General features: G+C 43.6%; 17 non-coding genes across 17 annotated transcripts; all 17 read right to left on the reverse strand.

The window, feature by feature from the left end:
- Positions 1 to 62: 62 nt before the first annotated feature.
- LOC136735764 (5S ribosomal RNA) lies at positions 63 to 181 on the reverse strand. Its single transcript, XR_010811293.1, has one exon. It is a non-coding gene; the product is annotated as a 5S ribosomal RNA (ribosomal RNA).
- Positions 182 to 1,247: 1,066 nt separating this feature from the next.
- Positions 1,248 to 1,366, reverse strand: LOC136735126 (5S ribosomal RNA). The gene has a single exon (XR_010810749.1). It is a non-coding gene; the product is annotated as a 5S ribosomal RNA (ribosomal RNA).
- A 1,055-nt stretch (positions 1,367 to 2,421) lies between these two features.
- Positions 2,422 to 2,540, reverse strand: LOC136735135 (5S ribosomal RNA). Its single transcript, XR_010810758.1, has one exon. It is a non-coding gene; the product is annotated as a 5S ribosomal RNA (ribosomal RNA).
- A 1,055-nt stretch (positions 2,541 to 3,595) lies between these two features.
- Positions 3,596 to 3,714, reverse strand: LOC136735852 (5S ribosomal RNA). Its single transcript, XR_010811378.1, has one exon. It is a non-coding gene; the product is annotated as a 5S ribosomal RNA (ribosomal RNA).
- A 1,058-nt stretch (positions 3,715 to 4,772) lies between these two features.
- On the reverse strand, positions 4,773 to 4,891 carry LOC136735208 (5S ribosomal RNA). The gene has a single exon (XR_010810828.1). It is a non-coding gene; the product is annotated as a 5S ribosomal RNA (ribosomal RNA).
- Positions 4,892 to 5,957: 1,066 nt separating this feature from the next.
- Positions 5,958 to 6,076, reverse strand: LOC136735116 (5S ribosomal RNA). Its single transcript, XR_010810739.1, has one exon. It is a non-coding gene; the product is annotated as a 5S ribosomal RNA (ribosomal RNA).
- A 1,066-nt stretch (positions 6,077 to 7,142) lies between these two features.
- On the reverse strand, positions 7,143 to 7,261 carry LOC136735638 (5S ribosomal RNA). The gene has a single exon (XR_010811173.1). It is a non-coding gene; the product is annotated as a 5S ribosomal RNA (ribosomal RNA).
- Positions 7,262 to 8,327: 1,066 nt separating this feature from the next.
- Positions 8,328 to 8,446, reverse strand: LOC136735637 (5S ribosomal RNA). Its single transcript, XR_010811172.1, has one exon. It is a non-coding gene; the product is annotated as a 5S ribosomal RNA (ribosomal RNA).
- Positions 8,447 to 9,504: 1,058 nt separating this feature from the next.
- Positions 9,505 to 9,623, reverse strand: LOC136735226 (5S ribosomal RNA). Its single transcript, XR_010810846.1, has one exon. It is a non-coding gene; the product is annotated as a 5S ribosomal RNA (ribosomal RNA).
- Positions 9,624 to 10,679: 1,056 nt separating this feature from the next.
- On the reverse strand, positions 10,680 to 10,798 carry LOC136735334 (5S ribosomal RNA). The gene has a single exon (XR_010810951.1). It is a non-coding gene; the product is annotated as a 5S ribosomal RNA (ribosomal RNA).
- A 1,066-nt stretch (positions 10,799 to 11,864) lies between these two features.
- On the reverse strand, positions 11,865 to 11,983 carry LOC136735807 (5S ribosomal RNA). The gene has a single exon (XR_010811334.1). It is a non-coding gene; the product is annotated as a 5S ribosomal RNA (ribosomal RNA).
- Positions 11,984 to 13,049: 1,066 nt separating this feature from the next.
- LOC136735639 (5S ribosomal RNA) lies at positions 13,050 to 13,168 on the reverse strand. Its single transcript, XR_010811174.1, has one exon. It is a non-coding gene; the product is annotated as a 5S ribosomal RNA (ribosomal RNA).
- A 1,066-nt stretch (positions 13,169 to 14,234) lies between these two features.
- On the reverse strand, positions 14,235 to 14,353 carry LOC136735272 (5S ribosomal RNA). Its single transcript, XR_010810889.1, has one exon. It is a non-coding gene; the product is annotated as a 5S ribosomal RNA (ribosomal RNA).
- A 1,055-nt stretch (positions 14,354 to 15,408) lies between these two features.
- Positions 15,409 to 15,527, reverse strand: LOC136735273 (5S ribosomal RNA). The gene has a single exon (XR_010810890.1). It is a non-coding gene; the product is annotated as a 5S ribosomal RNA (ribosomal RNA).
- A 1,055-nt stretch (positions 15,528 to 16,582) lies between these two features.
- LOC136735117 (5S ribosomal RNA) lies at positions 16,583 to 16,701 on the reverse strand. The gene has a single exon (XR_010810740.1). It is a non-coding gene; the product is annotated as a 5S ribosomal RNA (ribosomal RNA).
- Positions 16,702 to 17,767: 1,066 nt separating this feature from the next.
- Positions 17,768 to 17,886, reverse strand: LOC136735968 (5S ribosomal RNA). The gene has a single exon (XR_010811495.1). It is a non-coding gene; the product is annotated as a 5S ribosomal RNA (ribosomal RNA).
- A 1,066-nt stretch (positions 17,887 to 18,952) lies between these two features.
- LOC136735107 (5S ribosomal RNA) lies at positions 18,953 to 19,071 on the reverse strand. Its single transcript, XR_010810730.1, has one exon. It is a non-coding gene; the product is annotated as a 5S ribosomal RNA (ribosomal RNA).
- Positions 19,072 to 19,136: the final 65 nt, after the last annotated feature.

The raw sequence follows: 19,136 nt of genomic DNA on the forward strand, positions 1-19,136 counted from the left end.
ATTGCGTGTATCCAAAGTTAAAACTCGTGATTTGTCGCCCTCTGGTGTGTAAAAGATGCCAAAGCCTACAGCACCTGGTATTCCCAGGCGGTCTCCCATCCAAGTACTGACCAGGCCCGAGCCTGCTTAGCTTCCGAGATCGGACGAGATCGGGCGTATTCAGGCTAGTATGGCCGTAAGCCAGGGAGGCTGTCCCTGACGCTCTACTTAAAGGGAAGGCAATATCCGTTTCTGCTGTTCATACTTACAGTTGAACTGTCTCTCTACTCTAAAGCCCGGGACACACCAGCGCGCCGCAGACAGTCTCTGCTAACACGCCACGTTGTGGCAACATTGTGGCAACGTTGTGCGTTAGCTGGGGTGCCACACCAGACCGGAACTATATATTACAAAACGAACACATTCTCTTGATAAAACAGCTGTAATTGAGTGCCTGACACGCCAGTCAAGCGCAATCTTGAGTAGGTGTGCATTTCAGTAAGGATTTCAATTGACATGCAGTATGAAACTGAAAGGAGGTTGCATCACTATGATGCATAACATTGCATGTATTGTATTTTCAAGTGTGTGCATTCATCCTGTTGTCATTTTGTTTTGAAAGCAGAAGAATCATTCAACAGGTTGCTGAGACAAATGTAAACCAGTAAAACATATGAAGAGAAACAAACCTTGAATATAAGTTCAGTTGTTTAAACATTTGACAAACTATGGTGAGGGGGTAAGAAAACACACAAATCCAGCAGCTCCTGTATTTCAATACACCAGAACCCAATATTATTGGCGAGTCGGGTAGTCCATCATCACAGTTCGAGGGCAGGCATCATTTCAGTAATTTCATCCCGTTGCATTCACATCCGTGCCTTGAATGAGATTGAATGTGATCTTTGCTCTCAAGTATGTTCCCAAGTTTTACACTTTCGTGCTTTGCATGAATGGGAATGGAACCGTGTGTGTTGAATGAGGCTCCTTGTGAGCACTGAACTTTGTCCGGTGGAGTTCCTTTTTGTGTTGCTGTAATTGTGTCATTTCTCGATGAGAAAGATTAGGCAACATTTAGTCACTTCTAGCCATGATGCTCAATTTATTTACGAATGTACCCTAGTTACTAGGGACCGTTTACGTTGGAGAACAAGATCTATTGTATGCCTGTGTATTTGGGGAAGTCAAATCTGAAATAATGATGAAATTGCGTGTATCCAAAGTTAAAACTCGTGATTTGTCGCCCTCTGGTGTGTAAAAGATGCAAAAGATTACAGCACCTGGTATTCCCAGGCGGTCTCCCATCCAAGTACTGACCAGGCCCGAGCCTGCTTGGCTTCCGAGATCGGACGAGATCGGGCGTATTCAGGCTAGTATGGCCGTAAGCCAGGAAGGCTGTCCCTGACGCTCTACTTAAAGGGAAGGCAATATCCGTTTCTGCTGTTCATACTTGCAGTTGAACTGTCTCTCTACTCTAAAGTCCGGGACACACCAGCACGCCGCAGACAGTCCCTGCTAACACGAAACGTTGTGGCAACGTTGTGCGTTAGCTGGGGTGCCACACCAGACCGGAACTATATATTACAAAACGAACACATTCTCTTGATAAAACAGCTGTAATTGAGTGCCTGACACGCCAGTCAAGCGCAATCTTGAGAAGGTGTGCATCTCAGTAAGGATTTCAATTGACATGCAGTATGAAACTGAAAGGAGGTTGCATCACTATGATGCATAACATTGCATGTATTGTATTTTCAAGTGTGTGCATTCATCCTGTTGTCATTTTGTTTTGAAAGCAGAAGAATCATTCAACAGGTTGCTGAGACAAATGTAAACCAGTAAAACATATGAAGAGAAACAAACCTTGAATATAAGTTCAGTTGTTTAAACATTTGACAAACTATGGTGAGGGGGTAAGAAAACACACAAATCCAGCAGCTCCTGTATTTCAATACACCAGAACCCAATATTATTGGCGAGTCGGGTAGTCCATCATCACAGTTCGAGGGCAGGCATCATTTCAGTAATTTCATCCCGTTGCATTCACATCCGTGCCTTGAATGAGATTGAATGTGATCTTTGCTCTCAAGTATGTTCCCAAGTTTTACACTTTCGTGCTTTGCATGAATGGGAATGGAACCGTGTGTGTTGAATGAGGCTCCTTGTGAGCACTGAACTTTGTCCGGTGGAGTTCCTTTTTGTGTTGCTGTAATTGTGTCATTTCTCGATGAGAAAGATTAGGCAACATTTAGTCACTTCTAGCCATGATGCTCAATTTATTTACGAATGTACCCTAGTTACTAGGGACCGTTTACGTTGGAGAACAAGATCTATTGTATGCCTGTGTATTTGGGGAAGTCAAATCTGAAATAATGATGAAATTGCGTGTATCCAAAGTTAAAACTCGTGATTTGTCGCCCTCTGGTGTGTAAAAGATGCAAAAGCTTACAGCACCTGTTATTCCCAGGCGGTCTCCCATCCAAGTACTGACCAGGCCCGAGCCTGCTTGGCTTCCGAGATCGGACGAGATCGGGCGTATTCAGGCTAGTATGGCCGTAAGCCAGGGAGGCTCTCCCTGACGCTCTACTTAAAGGGAAGGCAATATCCGTTTCTGCCGCTCATACTTGCAGTTGAACTGTCTCTCTACTCTAAAGTCCGGGACACACCAGCGCGCCGCAGACAGTCCCTGCTAACACGAAACGTTGTGGCAACGTTGTGCGTTAGCTGGGGTGCCACACCAGACCGGAACTATATATTACAAAACGAACACATTGTCTTGATAAAACAGCTGTAATTGAGTGCCTGACACGCCAGTCAAGCGCAATCTTGAGAAGGTGTGCATTTCAGTAAGGATTTCAATTGACATGCAGTATGAAACTGAAAGGAGGTTGCATCACTATGATGCATAACATTGCATGTATTGTATTTTCAAGTGTGTGCATTCATCCTGTTGTCATTTTGTTTTGAAAGCAGAAGAATCATTCAACAGGTTGCTGAGACAAATGTAAACCAGTAAAACATATGAAGAGAAACAAACCTTGAATATAAGTTCAGTTGTTTAAACATTTGACAAACTATGGTGAGGGGGTAAGAAAACACACAAATCCAGCAGCTCCTGTATTTCAATACACCAGAACCCAATATTATTGGCGAGTCGGGAAGTCCATCTTCACAGTTCGAGGGCAGGCATCATTTCAGTAATTTCATCCCGTTGCATTCACATCCGTGCCTTGAATGAGATTGAATGTGATCTTTGCTCTCAAGTATGTTCCCAAGTTTTACACTTTCGTGCTTTGCATGAATGGGAATGGAACCGTGTGTGTTGAATGAGGCTCCTTGTGAGCACTGAACTTTGTCCGGTGGAGTTCCTTTTTGTGTTGCTGTAATTGTGTCATTTCTCGATGAGAAAGATTAGGCAACATTTAGTCACTTCTAGCCATGATGCTCAATTTATTTACGAATGTACCCTAGTTACTAGGGACCGTTTACGTTGGAGAACAAGATCTATTGTATGCCTGTGTATTTGGGGAAGTCAAATCTGAAATAATGATGAAATTGCGTGTATCCAAAGTTAAAACTCGTGATTTGTCGCCCTCTGGTGTGTAAAAGATGCAAAAGCTTACAGCACCTGGTATTCCCAGGAAGTCTCCCATCCAAGTACTGACCAGGCCCGAGCCTGCTTAGCTTCCGAGATCGGACGAGATCGGGCGTATTCAGGCTAGTATGGCCGTAAGCCAGGAAGGCTGTCCCTGACGCTCTACTTAAAGGGAAGGCAATATCCGTTTCTGCCGCTCATACTTGCAGTTGAACTGTCTCTCTACTCTAAAGTCCGGGACACACCAGCGCGCCGCAGACAGTCCCTGCTAACACGAAACGTTGTGGCAACGTTGTGCGTTAGCTGGGGTGCCACACCAGACCGGAACTATATTTTACAAAACGAACACATTGTCTTGATAATACAGCTGTAATTGAGTGCCTGACACGCCAGTCAAGCGCAATCTTGAGAAGGTGTGCATTTCAATAAGGATTTCAATTGACATGCAGTATGAAACTGAAAGGAGGTTGCATCACTATGATGCATAACATTGCATGTATTGTATTTTCAAGTGTGTGCATTCATCCTGTTGTCATTTTGTTTTGAAAGCAGAAGAATCATTTTTGCTGAGGTTGCTGAGACAAATGTAAACCAGTAAAACATATGAAGAGAAACAAACCTTGAATATAAGTTCAGTTGTTTAAACATTTGACAAACTATGGTGAGGGGGTAAGAAAACACACAAATCCAGCAGCTCCTGTATTTCAATACACCAGAACCCAATATTATTGGCGAGTCGGGTAGTCCATCATCACAGTTCGAGGGCAGGCATCATTTCAGTAATTTCATCCCGTTGCATTCACATCCGTGCCTTGAATGAGATTGAATGTGATCTTTGTTCTCAAGTATGTTCCCAAGTTTTACACTTTCGTGCTTTGCATGAATGGGAATGGAACCGTGTGTGTTGAATGAGGCTCCTTGTGAGCACTGATCTTTGTCCGGTGGAGTTCCTTTTTGTGTTGCTGTAATTGTGTCATTTCTCGATGAGAAAGATTAGGCAACATTTAGTCACTTCTAGCCATGATGCTCAATTTATTTACGAATGTACCCTAGTTACTAGGGACCGTTTACGTAGGAGAACAAGATCTATTGTATGCCTGTGTATTTGGGGAAGTCAAATCTGAAATAATGATGAAATTGCGTGTATCCAAAGTTAAAACTCGTGATTTGTCGCCCTCTGGAGTGTAAAAGATGCAAAAGCTTACAGCACCTGGTATTCCCAGGCGGTCTCCCATCCAAGTACTGACCAGGCCCGAGCCTGCTTAGCTTCCGAGATCTGACGAGATCGGGCGTATTCAGGATAGTATGGCCGTAAGCCAGGGAGGCTGTCCCTGACGCTCTACTTAAAGGGAAGGCAATATCCGTTTCTGCCGTTCATACTTACAGTTGAACTGTCTCTCTACTCTAAAGCCCGGGACACACCAGCGCGCCGCAGACAGTCCCTGCTAACACGCCACGTTGTGGCAACATTGTGGCAACGTTGTGCGTTAGCTGGGGTGCCACACCAGACCGGAACTATATTTTACAAAACGAACACATTGTCTTGATAAAACAGCTGTAATTGAGTGCCTGACACGGCAGTCAAGCGCAATCTTGTGAAGGTGTGCATTTCAGTAAGGATTTCAATTGACATGCAGTATGAAACTGAAATGAGGTTGCATCACTATGATGCATAACATTGCATGTATTGTATTTTCAAGTGTGTACATTCATCCTGTTGTCATTTTGTTTTGAAAGCAGAAGAATCATTCAACAGGTTGCTGAGACAAATGTAAACCAGTAAAACATATGAAGAGAAACAAACCTTGAATATAAGTTCAGTTGTTTAAACATTTGACAAACTATGGTGAGGGGGTAAGAAAACACACAAATCCAGCAGCTCCTGTATTTCAATACACCAGAACCCAATATTATTGGCGAGTCGGGTAGTCCATCATCACAGTTCGAGGGCAGGCATCATTTCAGTAATTTCATCCCGTTGCATTCACATCCGTGCCTTGAATGAGATTGAATGTGATCTTTGCTCTCAAGTATTTTCCCAAGTTTTACACTTTCGTGCTTTGCATGAATGGGAATGGAACCGTGTGTGTTGAATGAGGCTCCTTGTGAGCACTGAACTTTGTCCGGTGGAGTTCCTTTTTGTGTTGGTGTAATTGTGTCATTTCTCGATGAGAAAGATTAGGCAACATTTAGTCACTTCTAGCCATGATGCTCAATTTATTTACGAATGTACACTAGTTACTAGGGACCGTTTACGTTGGAGAACAAGATCTATTGTATGCCTGTGTATTTGGGGAAGTCAAATCTGAAATAATGATGAAATTGCGTGTATCCAAAGTTAAAACTCGTGATTTGTCGCCCTTTGGTGTGTAAAAGATGCAAAAGCTTACAGCACCTGGTATTCCCAGGGGGTCTCCCATCCAAGTACTGACCAGGCCCGAGCCTGCTTAGTTTCCGAGATCGGACGAGATCGGGCGTATTCAGGCTAGTATGGCCGTAAGCCAGGGAGGCTGTCCCTGACGCGCTACTTAAAGGGAAGGCAATATCCGTTTCTGCCGTTCATACTTACAGTTGAACTGTCTCTCTACTCTAAAGCCCGGGACACACCAGCGCGCCGCAGACAGTCCCTGCTAACACGCCACGTTGTGGCAACATTGTGGCAACGTTGTGCGTTAGCTGGGGTGCCACACCAGACCGGAACTATATATTACAAAACGAACACATTGTCTTGATAAAACAGCTGTAATTGAGTGCCTGACACGCCAGTCAAGCGCAATCTTGAGAAGGTGTGCATTTCAGTAAGGATTTCAATTGACATGCAGTATGAAACTGAAAGGAGGTTGCATCACTATGATGCATAACATTGCATGTATTGTATTTTCAAGTGTGTGCATTCATCCTGTTGTCATTTTGTTTTGAAAGCAGAAGAATCATTCAACAGGTTGCTGAGACAAATGTAAACCAGTAAAACATATGAAGAGAAACAAACCTTGAATATAAGTTCAGTTGTTTAAACATTTGACAAACTATGGTGAGGGGGTAAGAAAACACACAAATCCAGCAGCTCCTGTATTTCAATACACCAGAACCCAATATTATTGGCGAGTCGGGTAGTCCATCATCACAGTTCGAGGGCAGGCATCATTTCAGTAATTTCATCCCGTTGCATTCACATCCGTGCCTTGAATGAGATTGAATGTGATCTTTGCTCTCAAGTATTTTCCCAAGTTTTACACTTTCGTGCTTTGCATGAATGGGAATGGAACCGTGTGTGTTGAATGAGGCTCCTTGTGAGCACTGAACTTTGTCCGGTGGAGTTCCTTTTTGTGTTGCTGTAATTGTGTCATTTCTCGATGAGAAAGATTAGGCAACATTTAGTCACTTCTAGCCATGATGCTCAATTTATTTACGAATGTACACTAGTTACTAGGGACCGTTTACGTTGGAGAACAAGATCTATTGTATGCCTGTGTATTTGGGGAAGTCAAATCTGAAATAATGATGAAATTGCGTGTATCCAAAGTTAAAACTCGTGATTTGTCGCCCTTTGGTGTGTAAAAGATGCAAAAGCTTACAGCACCTGGTATTCCCAGGGGGTCTCCCATCCAAGTACTGACCAGGCCCAAGCCTGCTTAGCTTCCGAGATCGGACGAGATCGGGCGTATTCAGGCTAGTATGGCCGTAAGCCAGGGAGGCTGTCCCTGACGCGCTACTTAAAGGGAAGGCAATATCCGTTTCTGCCGTTCATACTTACAGTTGAACTGTCTCTCTACTCTAAAGCCCGGGACACACCAGCGCGCCGCAGACAGTCCCTGCTAACACGCCACGTTGTGGCAACATTGTGGCAACGTTGTGCGTTAGCTGGGGTGCCACACCAGACCGGAACTATATATTACAAAACGAACACATTGTCTTGATAAAACAGCTGTAATTGAGTGCCTGACACGCCAGTCAAGCGCAATCTTGAGAAGGTGTGCATTTCAGTAAGGATTTCAATTGACATGCAGTATGAAACTGAAAGGAGGTTGCATCACTATGATGCATAACATTGCATGTATTGTATTTTCAAGTGTGTGCATTCATCCTGTTGTCATTTTGTTTTGAAAGCAGAAGAATCATTCAACAGGTTGCTGAGACAAATGTAAACCAGTAAAACATATGAAGAGAAACAAACCTTGAATATAAGTTCAGTTGTTTAAACATTTGACAAACTATGGTGAGGGGGTAAGAAAACACACAAATCCAGCAGCTCCTGTATTTCAATACACCAGAACCCAATATTATTGGCGAGTCGGGTAGTCCATCATCACAGTTCGAGGGCAGGCATCATTTCAGTAATTTCATCCCGTTGCATTCACATCCGTGCCTTGAATGAGATTGAATGTGATCTTTGCTCTCAAGTATGTTCCCAAGTTTTACACTTTCGTGCTTTGCATGAATGGGAATGGAACCGTGTGTGTTGAATGAGGCTCCTTGTGAGCACTGAACTTTGTCCGGTGGAGTTCCTTTTTGTGTTGCTGTAATTGTGTCATTTCTCGATGAGAAAGATTAGGCAACATTTAGTCACTTCTAGCCATGATGCTCAATTTATTTACAAATGTACACTAGTTACTAGGGACCGTTTACGTTGGAGAACAAGATCTATTGTATGCCTGTGTATTTGGGGAAGTCAAATCTGAAATAATGATGAAATTGCGTGTATCCAAAGTTAAAACTTGTGATTTGTCGCCCTTTGGTGTGTAAAAGATGCAAAAGCTTACAGCACCTGGTATTCCCAGGCGGTCTCCCATCCAAGTACTGACCAGGCCCGAGCCTGCTTAGCTTCCGAGATCGGACGAGATCGGGCGTATTCAGGCTAGTATGGCCGTAAGCCAGGGAGGCTGTCCCTGACGCTCTACTTAAAGGGAAGGCAATATCCGTTTCTGCCGCTCATACTTGCAGTTGAACTGTCTCTCTACTCTAAAGTCCGGGACACACCAGCGCGCCGCAGACAGTCCCTGCTAACACGAAACGTTGTGGCAACGTTGTGCGTTAGCTGGGGTGCCACACCAGACCGGAACTATATATTACAAAACGAACACATTGTCTTGATAATACAGCTGTAATTGAGTGCCTGACACGCCAGTCAAGCGCAATCTTGAGAAGGTGTGCATTTCAGTAAGGATTTCAATTGACATGCAGTATGAAACTGAAAGGAGGTTGCATCACTATGATGCATAACATTGCATGTATTGTATTTTCAAGTGTGTGCATTCATCCTGTTGTCATTTTGTTTTGAAAGCAGAAGAATCATTCTTGCTGAGGTTGCTGAGACAAATGTAAACCAGTAAAACATATGAAGAGAAACAAACCTTGAATATAAGTTCAGTTGTTTAAACATTTGACAAACTATGGTGAGGGGGTAAGAAAACACACAAATCCAGCAGCTCCTGTATTTCAATACACCAGAACCCAATATTATTGGCGAGTCGGGTAGTCCATCATCACAGTTCGAGGGCAGGCATCATTTCAGTAATTTCATCCCGTTGCATTCACATCCGTGCCTTGAATGAGATTGAATGTGATCTTTGCTCTCAAGTATGTTCCCAAGTTTTACACTTTCGTGCTTTGCATGAATGGGAATGGAACCGTGTGTGTTGAATGAGGCTCCTTGTGAGCACTGAACTTTGTCCGGTGGAGTTCCTTTTTGTGTTGCTGTAATTGTGTCATTTCTCGATGAGAAAGATTAGGCAACATTTAGTCACTTCTAGCCATGATGCTCAATTTATTTACGAATGTACCCTAGTTACTAGGGACCGTTTACGTTGGAGAACAAGATCTATTGTATGCCTGTGTATTTGGGGAAGTAAAATCTGAAATATTGATGAAATTGCGTGTATCCAAAGTTAAAACTCGTGATTTGTCGCCCTCTGGTGTGTAAAAGATGCAAAAGCTTACAGCACCTGGTATTCCAAGGCGGTCTCCCATCCAAATACTGACCAGGCCCAAGCCTGCTTGACTTCCGAGATCGGACGAGATCGGGCGTATTCAGGCTAGTATGGCCGTAAGCCAGGGAGGCTGTCCCTGACGCTCTACTTAAAGGGAAGGCAATATCCGTTTCTGCCGCTCATACTTGCAGTTGAACTGTCTCTCTACTCTAAAGTCCGGGACACACCAGCGCGCCGCAGGCAGTCCCTGCTAACACGAAACGTTGTGGCAACGTTGTGCGTTAGCTGGGGTGCCACACCAGACCGGAACTATATTTTACAAAACGAACACATTGTCTTGATAATACAGCTGTAATTGAGTGCCTGACACGCCAGTCAAGCGCAATCTTGAGAAGGTGTGCATTTCAGTAAGGATTTCAATTGACATGCAGTATGAAACTGAAAGGAGGTTGCATCACTATGATGCATAACATTGCATGTATTGTATTTTCAAGTGTGTGCATTCATCCTGTTGTCATTTTGTTTTGAAAGCAGAAGAATCATTCAACAGGTTGCTGAGACAAATGTAAACCAGTAAAACATATGAAGAGAAACAAACCTTGAATATAAGTTCAGTTGTTTAAACATTTGACAAACTATGGTGAGGGGGTAAGAAAACACACAAATCCAGCAGCTCCTGTATTTCAATACACCAGAACCCAATATTATTGGCGAGTCGGGTAGTCCATCATCACAGTTCGAGGGCAGGCATCATTTCAGTAATTTCATCCCGTTGCATTCACATCCGTGCCTTGAATGAGATTGAATGTGATCTTTGCTCTCAAGTATGTTCCCAAGTTTTACACTTTCGTGCTTTGCATGAATGGGAATGGAACCGTGTGTGTTGAATGAGGCTCCTTGTGAGCACTGAACTTTGTCCGGTGGAGTTCCTTTTTGTGTTGCTGTAATTGTGTCATTTCTCGATGAGAAAGATTAGGCAACATTTAGTCACTTCTAGCCATGATGCTCAATTTATTTACGAATGTACCCTAGTTACTAGGGACCGTTTACGTTGGAGAACAAGATCTATTGTATGCCTGTGTATTTGGGGAAGTAAAATCTGAAATAATGATGAAATTGTGTGTATCCAAAGTTAAAACTCGTGATATGTCGCCCTCTAGTTTATTAAAAGGTGCAAGAGCTTACAGCACCTGGTATTCCCAGGCAGTCTCCCATCCAAGTACTGACCAGGCCCGAGCCTGCTTGGCTTCCGAGATCGGACGAGATCGGGCGTATTCAGGCTAGTATGGCCGTAAGGCAGGAAGGCTGTCCCTGACGCTCTACTTAAAGGGAAGGCAATATCCGTTTCTGCCGTTCATACTTACAGTTGAACTGTCTCTCTACTCTAAAGCCCGGGACACACCAGCGCGCCGCAGACAGTCCCTGCTAACACGCCACGTTGTGGCAACATTGTGGCAACGTTGTGCGTTAGCTGGGGTGCCACACCAGACCGGAACTATATATTACAAAACGAACACATTGTCTTGATAAAACAGCTGTAATTGAGTGCCTGACACTCCTGTCAAGCGCAATCTTGAGAAGGTGTGCATTTCAGTAAGGATTTCAATTGACATTCAGTATGAAACTGAAAGGAGGTTGCATCACTATGATGCATAACATTGCATGTATTGTATTTTCAAGTGTGTGCATTCATCCTGTTGTCATTTTGTTTTGAAAGCAGAAGAATCATTCAACAGGTTGCTGAGACAAATGTAAACCAGTAAAACATTTGAAGAGAAACAAACCTTGAATATAAGTTCAGTTGTTTAAACATTTGACAAACTATGGTGAGGGGGTAAGAAAACACACAAATCCAGCAGCTCCTGTATTTCAAAACACCAGAACCCAATATTATTGGCGAGTCGGGTAGTCAATCATCACAGTTCGAGGGCAGGCATCATTTCAGTAATTTCATCCCGGTGCATTCACATCCGTGCCTTGAATGAGATTGAATGTGATCTTTGCTCTCAAGTATGTTCCCAAGTTTTACACTTTCGTGCTTTGCATGAATGGGAATGGAACCGTGTGTGTTGAATGAGGCTCCTTGTGAGCACTGAACTTTGTCCGGTGGAGTTCCTTTTTGTGTTGCTGTAATTGTGTCATTTCTCGATGAGAAAGATTAGGCAACATTTAGTCACTTCTAGCCATGATGCTCAATTTATTTACGAATGTACCCTAGTTACTAGGGACCGTTTACGTTGGAGAACAAGATCTATTGTATGCCTGTGTATTTGGGGAAGTCAAATCTGAAATAATGATGAAATTGCGTGTATCCAAAGTTAAAACTCGTGATTTGTCGCCCTCTGGTGTGTAAAAGATGCAAAAGCTTACAGCACCTGGTATTCCCAGGCGGTCTCCCATCCAAGTACTGACCAGGTCCGAGCCTGCTTAGCTTCCGAGATCGGACGAGATCGGGCGTATTCAGGCTAGTATGGCCGTAAGCCAGGGAGGCTGTCCCTGACGCTCTACTTAAAGGGAAGGCAATATCCGTTTCTGCCGCTCATACTTGCAGTTGAACTGTCTCTCTACTCTAAAGCCCGGGACACACCAGCGCGCCGCAGCCAGTCCCTGCTAACACGCCACGTTGTGGCAACATTGTGGCAACGTTGTGCGTTAGCTGGGGTGCCACACCAGACCGGAACTATATATTACAAAACGAACACATTGTCTTGATAAAACAGCTGTAATTGAGTGCCTGACACGCCAGTCAAGCGCAATCTTGAGAAGGTGTGCATTTCAGTAAGGATTTCAATTGACATGCAGTATGAAACTGAAAGGAGGTTGCATCACTATGATGCATAACATTGCATGTATTGTATTTTCAAGTGTGTGCATTCATCCTGTTGTCATTTTGTTTTGAAAGCAGAAGAATCATTCAACAGGTTGCTGAGACAAATGTAAACCAGTAAAACATTTGAAGAGAAACAAACCTTGAATATAAGTTCAGTTGTTTAAACATTTGACAAACTATGGTGAGGGGGTAAGAAAACACACAAATCCAGCAGCTCCTGTATTTCAAAACACCAGAACCCAATATTATTGGCGAGTCGGGTAGTCAATCATCACAGTTCGAGGGCAGGCATCATTTCAGTAATTTCATCCCGGTGCATTCACATCCGTGCCTTGAATGAGATTGAATGTGATCTTTGCTCTCAAGTATGTTCCCAAGTTTTACACTTTCGTGCTTTGCATGAATGGGAATGGAACCGTGTGTGTTGAATGAGGCTCCTTGTGAGCACTGAACTTTGTCCGGTGGAGTTCCTTTTTGTGTTGCTGTAATTGTGTCATTTCTCGATGAGAAAGATTAGGCAACATTTAGTCACTTCTAGCCATGATGCTCAATTTATTTACGAATGTACCCTAGTTACTAGGGACCGTTTACGTTGGAGAACAAGATCTATTGTATGCCTGTGTATTTGGGGAAGTCAAATCTGAAATAATGATGAAATTGCGTGTATCCAAAGTTAAAACTCGTGATTTGTCGCCCTCTGGTGTGTAAAAGATGCAAAAGCTTACAGCACCTGGTATTCCCAGGCGGTCTCCCATCCAAGTACTGACCAGGCCCGAGCCTGCTTAGCTTCCGAGATCGGACGAGATCGGGCGTATTCAGGCTAGTATGGCCGTAAGCCAGGGAGGCTGTCCCTGACGCTCTACTTAAAGGGAAGGCAATATCCGTTTCTGCCGCTCATACTTGCAGTTGAACTGTCTCTCTACTCTAAAGCCCGGGACACACCAGCGCGCCGCAGCCAGTCCCTGCTAACACGCCACGTTGTGGCAACATTGTGGCAACGTTGTGCGTTAGCTGGGGTGCCACACCAGACCGGAACTATATATTACAAAACGAACACATTGTCTTGATAAAACAGCTGTAATTGAGTGCCTGACACGCCAGTCAAGCGCAATCTTGAGAAGGTGTGCATTTCAGTAAGGATTTCAATTGACATGCAGTATGAAACTGAAAGGAGGTTGCATCACTATGATGCATAACATTGCATGTATTGTATTTTCAAGTGTGTGCATTCATCCTGTTGTCATTTTGTTTTGAAAGCAGAAGAATCATTCAACAGGTTGCTGAGACAAATGTAAACCAGTAAAACATATGAAGAGAATCAAACCTTGAATATAAGTTCAGTTGTTTAAACATTTGACAAACTATGGTGAGGGGGTAAGAAAACACACAAATCCAGCAGCTCCTGTATTTCAATACACCAGAACCCAATATTATTGGCGAGTCGGGTAGTCCATCATCACAGTTCGAGGGCAGGCATCATTTCAGTAATTTCATCCCGTTGCATTCACATCCGTGCCTTGAATGAGATTGAATGTGATCTTTGCTCTCAAGTATGTTCCCAAGTTTTACACTTTCGTGCTTTGCATAAATGGGAATGGAACCGTGTGTGTTGAATGAGGCTCCTTGTGAGCACTGAACTTTGTCCGGTGGAGTTCCTTTTTGTGTTGCTGTAATTGTGTCATTTCTCGATGAGAAAGATTAGGCAACATTTAGTCACTTCTAGCCATGATGCTCAATTTATTTACGAATGTACCCTAGTTACTAGGGACCGTTTACGTTGGAGAACAAGATCTATTGTATGCCTGTGTATTTGGGGAAGTCAAATCTGAAATAATGATGAAATTGCGTGTATCCAAAGTTAAGACTCGTGATTTGTCGCCCTCTGGTGTGTAAAAGATGCAAAAGCTTACAGCACCTGGTATTCCCAGGCGGTCTCCCATCCAAGTACTGACCAGGCCTGAGCCTGCTTAGCTTCCGAGATTGGACGAGATCGGGCGTATTCAGGCTAGTATGGCCGAAAGCCAGGGAGGCTGTCCCTGACGCTCTACTTAAAGGGAAGGCAATATCCGTTTCTGCCGCTCATACTTGCAGTTGAACTGTCTCTCTACTCTAAAGTCCGGGACACACCAGCGCGCCGCAGACAGTCCCTGCTAACACGAAACGTTGTGGCAACGTTGTGCGTTAGCTGGGGTGCCACACCAGACCGGAACTATATTTTACAAAACGAACACATTGTCTTGATAATACAGCTGTAATTGAGTGCCTGACACGCCAGTCAAGCGCAATCTTGAGAAGGTGTGCATTTCAGTAAGGATTTCAATTGACATGCAGTATGAAACTGAAAGGAGGTTGCATCACTATGATGCATAACATTGCATGTATTGTATTTTCAAGTGTGTGCATTCATCCTGTTGTCATTTTGTTTTGAAAGCAGAAGAATCATTCAACAGGTTGCTGAGACAAATGTAAACCAGTAAAACATATGAAGAGAATCAAACCTTGAATATAAGTTCAGTTGTTTAAACATTTGACAAACTATGGTGAGGGGGTAAGAAAACACACAAATCCAGCAGCTCCTGTATTTCAATACACCAGAACCCAATATTATTGGCGAGTCGGGTAGTCCATCATCACAGTTCGAGGGCAGGCATCATTTCAGTAATTTCATCTTGTTGCATTCACATCCGTGCCTTGAATGAGATTGAATGTGATCTTTGCTCTCAAGTATGTTCCCAAGTTTTACACTTTCGTGCTTTGCATAAATGGGAATGGAACCGTGTGTGTTGAATGAGGCTCCTTGTGAGCACTGAACTTTGTCCGGTGGAGTTCCTTTTTGTGTTGCTGTAATTGTGTCATTTCTCGATGAGAAAGATTAGGCAACATTTAGTCACTTCTAGCCATGATGCTCAATTTATTTACGAATGTACCCTAGTTACTAGGGACCGTTTACGTTGGAGAACAAGATCTATTGTATGCCTGTGTATTTGGGGAAGTCAAATCTGAAATAATGATGAAATTGCGTGTATCCAAAGTTAAGACTCGTGATTTGTCGCCCTCTGGTGTGTAAAAGATGCAAAAGCTTACAGCACCTGGTATTCCCAGGCGGTCTCCCATCCAAGTACTGACCAGGCCTGAGCCTGCTTAGCTTCCGAGATTGGACGAGATCGGGCGTATTCAGGCTAGTATGGCCGAAAGCCAGGGAGGCTGTCCCTGACGCTCTACTTAAAGGGAAGGCAATATCCGTTTCTGCCGCTCATACTTGCAGTTGAACTGTCTCTCTACTCTAAAGTCCGGGACACACCAGCGCGCCGCAGACAGTCCCTGCTAACACGAAACGTTGTGGCAACGTTGTGCGTTAGCTGGGGTGCCACACCAGACCGGAACTATATTTTACAAAACGAACACATTGTCTTGATAATACAGCTGTAATTGAGTGCCTGACACGCCAGTCAAGCGCAATCTTGAGAAGGTGTGCATTTCAGTAAGGATTTCAATTGACATGCAGTATGAAACTGAAAGGAGGTTGCATCACTATGATGCATAACATTGCATGTATTGTATTTTCAAGTGTGTGCATTCATCCTGTTGTCATTTTGTTTTGAAAGCAGAAGAATCATTCAACAGGTTGCTGAGACAAATGTAAACCAGTAAAACATATGAAGAGAAACAAACCTTGAATATAAGTTCAGTTGTTTAAACATTTGACAAACTATGGTGAGGGGGTAAGAAAACACACAAATCCAGCAGCTCCTGTATTTCAATACACCAGAACCCAATATTATTGGCGAGTCGGGTAGTCCATCATCACAGTTCGAGGGCAGGCATCATTTCAGTAATTTCATCCCGTTGCATTCACATCCGTGCCTTGAATGAGATTGAATGTGATCTTTGCTCTCAAGTATGTTCCCAAGTTTTACACTTTCGTGCTTTGCATGAATGGGAATGGAACCGTGTGTGTTGAATGAGGCTCCTTGTGAGCACTGAACTTTGTCCGGTGGAGTTCCTTTTTGTGTTGCTGTAATTGTGTCATTTCTCGATGAGAAAGATTAGGCAACATTTAGTCACTTCTAGCCATGATGCTCAATTTATTTACGAATGTACCCTAGTTACTAGGGACCGTTTACGTTGGAGAACAAGATCTATTGTATGCCTGTGTATTTGGGGAAGTCAAATCTGAAATAATGATGAAATTGCGTGTATCCAAAGTTAAAACTCGTGATTTGTCGCCCTCTGGTGTGTAAAAGATGCAAAAGCTTACAGCACCTGGTAATCCCAGGCGGTCTCCCATCCAAGTACTGACCAGGCCCAAGCCTGCTTAGCTTCCGAGATCGGACGAGATCGGGCGTATTCAGGCTAGTATGGCCGTAAGCCAGGGAGGCTGTCCCTGACGCTCTACTTAAAGGGAAGGCAATATCCGTTTCTGCCGTTCATACTTACAGTTGAACTGTCTCTCTACTCTAAAGCCCGGGACACACCAGCGCGCCGCAGACAGTCCCTGCTAACACGCCACGTTGTGGCAACATTGTGGCAACGTTGTGCGTTAGCTGGGGTGCCACACCAGACCGGAACTATATATTACAAAACGAACACATTGTCTTGATAAAACAGCTGTAATTGAGTGCCTGACACGCCAGTCAAGCGCAATCTTGAGAAGGTGTGCATTTCAGTAAGGATTTAAATTGACATGCAGTATGAAACTGAAAGGAGGTTGCATCACTATGATGCATAACATTGCATGTATTGTATTTTCAAGTGTGTGCATTCATCCTGTTGTCATTTTGTTTTGAAAGCAGAAGAATCATTCAACAGGTTGCTGAGACAAATGTAAACCAGTAAAACATATGAAGAGAAACAAACCTTGAATATAAGTTCAGTTGTTTAAACATTTGACAAACTATGGTGAGGGGGTAAGAAAACACACAAATCCAGCAGCTCCTGTATTTCAATACACCAGAACCCAATATTATTGGCGAGTCGGGTAGTCCATCATCACAGTTCGAGGGCAGGCATCATTTCAGTAATTTCATCTTGTTGCATTCACATCCGTGCCTTGAATGAGATTGAATGTGATCTTTGCTCTCAAGTATGTTCCCAAGTTTTACACTTTCGTGCTTTGCATGAATGGGAATGGAACCGTGTGTGTTGAATGAGGCTCCTTGTGAGCACTGAACTTTGTCCGGTGGAGTTCCTTTTTGTGTTGCTGTAATTCTGTCATTTCTCGATGAGAAAGATTAGGCAACATTTAGTCACTTCTAGCCATGATGCTCAATTTATTTATGAATGTACCCTAGTTACTAGGGACCGTTTACATTGGAGAACAAGATCTATTGTATGCCTGTGTATTTGGGGAAGTCAAATCTGAAATAATGATGAAATTGCGTGTATCCAAAGTTAAAACTCGTGATATGTCGCCCTCTGGTGTGTAAAAGATGCAAAAGCTTACAGCACCTGGTATTCCCAGGCGGTCTCCCATCCAAGTACTGACCAGGCCCGAGCCTGCTTAGCTTCCGAGATCGGACGAGATCGGGCGTATTCAGGCTAGTATGGCCGTGAGCTAGGAATGCTGTCCCTGACGCTCTACTTAAAGGGAAGGCAATATCCGTTTCTGCCGTTCATACTTACAGTTGAACTGTCTCTCTACTCTAAAGCCCGGGACACACCAGCGCGCCGCAGACAGTCCCTGCTAACACGCCACGTTGTGGCAACATTGTGGCAACGTTGTGCGTTAGCTGGGGTGCCACACCAGACCGGAACTATATATTACAAAACGAACACATTGTCTTGATAAAACAGCTGTAATTGAGTGCCTGACACGCCAGTCAAGCGCAATCTTGAGAAGGTGTGCATTTCAGTAAGGATTTCAATTGACATGCAGTATGAAACTGAAAGGAGGTTGCATCACTATGATGCATAACATTGCATGTATTGTTTTTACAAGTGTGTGCATTCATCCTGTTGTCATTTTGTTTTGAAAGCAGAAGAATCATTCAACAGGTTGCTGAGACAAATGTAAACCAGTAAAACATATGAAGAGAAACAAACCTTGAATATAAGTTCAGTTGTTTAAACATTTGACAAACTATGGTGAGGGGGTAAGAAAACACACAAATCCAGCAGCTCCTGTATTTCAATACACCAGAACCCAATATTATTGGCGAGTCGGGTAGTCCATCATCACAGTTCGAGGGCAGGCATCATTTCAGAAATTTCATCCCGTTGCATTCACATCCGTGCCTTGAATGAGATTGAATGTGATCTTTGCTCTCAAGTATGTTCCCAAGTTTTACACTTTCGTGCTTTGCATGAATGGGAATGGAACCGTGTGTGTTGAATGAGGCTCCTTGTGAGCACTGAACTTTGTCCGGTGGAGTTCCTTTTTGTGTTGCTGTAATTGTGTCATTTCTCGATGAGAAAGATTAGGCAACATTTAGTCACTTCTAGCCATGATGCTCAATTTATTTACGAATGTACCCTAGTTACTAGGGACCGTTTACATTGGAGAACAAGATCTATTGTATGCCTGTGTATTTGGGGAAGTCAAATCTGAAATAATGATGAAATTGCGTGTATCCAAAGTTAAAACTCGTGATTTGTCGCCCTCTGGTGTGTAAAAGATGCAAAAGCTTACAGCACCTGGTATTCCCAGGCGGTCTCCCATCCAAGTACTGACCAGGCCCGAGCCTGCTTAGTTTCCGAGATCGGACGAGATCGGGCGTATTCAGGCTAGTATGGCCGTAAGCCAGGGAGGCTGTCCCTGACGCTCTACTTAAAGGGAAGGCAATATCCGTTTCTGCCGCTCATACTT

This window comes from Amia ocellicauda, unplaced genomic scaffold, assembly GCF_036373705.1.
Source record: "Amia ocellicauda isolate fAmiCal2 unplaced genomic scaffold, fAmiCal2.hap1 HAP1_SCAFFOLD_41, whole genome shotgun sequence".
NCBI lineage: Eukaryota > Metazoa > Chordata > Actinopteri > Amiiformes > Amiidae > Amia > Amia ocellicauda.